At 40.8% G+C, this 2,326-nt stretch overlaps 1 non-coding gene across 1 annotated transcript; it reads left to right on the forward strand.

Moving 5' to 3' along the window:
* The first annotated feature begins 1,910 nt into the window (after positions 1 to 1,910).
* Positions 1,911 to 2,014, forward strand: LOC112774160 (small nucleolar RNA R71). The gene has a single exon (XR_003188661.1). It is a non-coding gene; the product is annotated as a small nucleolar RNA R71 (small nucleolar RNA).
* The last annotated feature ends 312 nt before the right edge of the window (positions 2,015 to 2,326 follow it).

Genomic DNA, 2,326 nt, shown 5'->3' on the forward strand with positions numbered 1-2,326 from the left:
TAAACGCCCAGAATGGTGCCAGACTAGGCGTTTAACGCCCATTCTTCTACCCTTAGTGGCGTTTAAACGCCAGTAAGCTCCTCCTCCAGGGTGTGCTATTTTCAATGCTATTTTTTCATTCTGTTTTTGAATTTTCAGTTTTTTTGTGACTTCACATGATCATCAACCTAAAGAAAATATAAAATAACAATGGAAAATAAATAGATAAAATTGAATAAAATTGGGTTGCCTCCCAATAAGCGCTTCTTTAATGTCAATAGCTTGACAGTGGGTTCTCATGGAGCCTCACAGATATTCAGAGCATGATGATAGCCTCCCAACACCAAACTTAGAGTTTGAATGTAGGGGCTCTATTTGACTCTGCTTTGAGAGAAGCTTTTCATGCTTCCTCTCCATGGTTATAGAGGGAGATCTTTAAGCCTTAAACACAAGGTAGTCCTTATTCACTTGAAGGACTAACTCTCCTCTGTCAACATCAATTACAGCTTTTGCTGTGGCTAGGAAGGGTCTGCCAAGGAAGATGGAATCATCCATATTCTTCCCAGTTTCCAAGATTATGAAATCAGCAGGGATGTAAAGGCCTTCAACCTTCACTAAGACATCCTCTACAAGTCCATAAGCCTGTTTCCTTGAATTGTCTGCCATCTTTAGTGAGATTCTTGCAGCTTGCACCTCAAGGATTCCTAGTTTCTCCATTACAGAGAGGGGCATGAGGTTTATACTTGACCCCAGGTCACACAGAGCCTTCTCAAAGGTCATGGTGCCTATGGTACAAGGTATTGAGAACTTTTCGGGGTCCGGTTTCTTCTGAGGTAATTTCTGCCTAACCAAGGTTTTTAGTTCATTGATGAGCAATGGAGGTTCATTCTCCCAAGTCTCATTATCAAATAACTTGGCATTCAGCTTTATGATTGCTCCAAGATACTTAGCAACTTGCTCTTAAGCAATATCTTCATCCTCTTCAGAGGAAGAATACTCATCAAAGCTCATGAATGGCAGAAGTATATTCATTGGAATCTCTATGGTCTCTATATGAGAATCAGATTCCTTTGGTTTCTCATTAGGAAACTCCTTGGAGGCTAGGGGACGTCCATTGAGGTCTTCCTTAGTGGAAATCACTGCCTTTCCCTCCTCTATGCATTCGGCCATGTGGGACGTGTTTATGGCCTTGCACTCTCTCTTGGGATTCTCTTCTGTATTGATTGGGAGAGTACTAGGGTGGAGTTCAGTAATTTTCTTACTCAGCTGACCCACTTGCGCCTCCAAATTTCTAATGGAGGACCTTGTTTCAGTCATGAAACTTAGTGTGGTTTTAGATAGATCAGAGACTATGGCTGCTAAGCTAGAGAGACTTTGCTCAGAATTCTCTGTCTGTTATTGAGAAGATGATGGAAAAGGTTTGCTATTGCTAAACCTATTTCTTCCACCATTATTGTTGTTGAGGCTTCTGTTGGTCCTTCCATGAGAGATTTGGATGATTTCTCCATGAAAGATTATAGGTGTTTCCATAGGGTTCTCCCATGTAATTCACCTCTTCCATTGCAGGATTCTCAAAATCATAAGCTTCTTCTTCAGAGGAAGCCTCCTTAGTACTGCCTGATGCAGCTTGCATTTCAGACAGACTCTGAGAAATCATATTGACTTGCTGAGTCAATACTTTGTTTTGAGCCAATATGGAATTCAGAGTATCAATATCAAGAACTCCTTTCTTCTGAGTTGTCCCATTGTTCACACGATTTCTTTCAGAAGTGTATATGAATTAGTTATTTGCAACCATTTCAATGAGTTCCTAGGCTTCTTCAGGCGTCTTCTTCAGATGAAGAGATCTACCAGCAGAGTTGTCCAATGACAACTTGGATAGTTCAGACAGACCATCATAGAATATGCATATGATGCTCCATTCTGAAAGCATGCCAGAAGGACACCTTCTGATCAATTGCTTGTATCTTTCCCAAGCTTCATAGAGGGATTCGCCTTCCTTCTGTCTGAAGGTTTGGACTTCCACTCTAAGCTTACTCAATTTTTGAGGTGGAAAGAACTTTTCCAAGAAGGCATTAACCAGCTTTTCCCAAGAGTTCATGCTTTCTTTAGGTTGTGAGTTCAACCATGTCCTAGCTTTGTCTCTTACTACAAAGGGGAAAAGCATAAGTCTGTAGATCTCAGGGTCAACCTCATTGGTCTTGACAGTGTCACAGATTTGTAAGAATTCATCTAGAAACTGATAAGGATCTTCCAATGGAAGTCTATGATACATGCAATTCTGCTGCATCAGAGAAACTAATTGAGACTTAAGCTCAAAGTTGTTTGCTCCAATTGCAGGAATTGA

The sequence above is a fragment of the Arachis hypogaea genome, chromosome 18 (genome assembly GCF_003086295.3).
Source record: "Arachis hypogaea cultivar Tifrunner chromosome 18, arahy.Tifrunner.gnm2.J5K5, whole genome shotgun sequence".
NCBI classification, from domain to species: domain Eukaryota; kingdom Viridiplantae; phylum Streptophyta; class Magnoliopsida; order Fabales; family Fabaceae; genus Arachis; species Arachis hypogaea.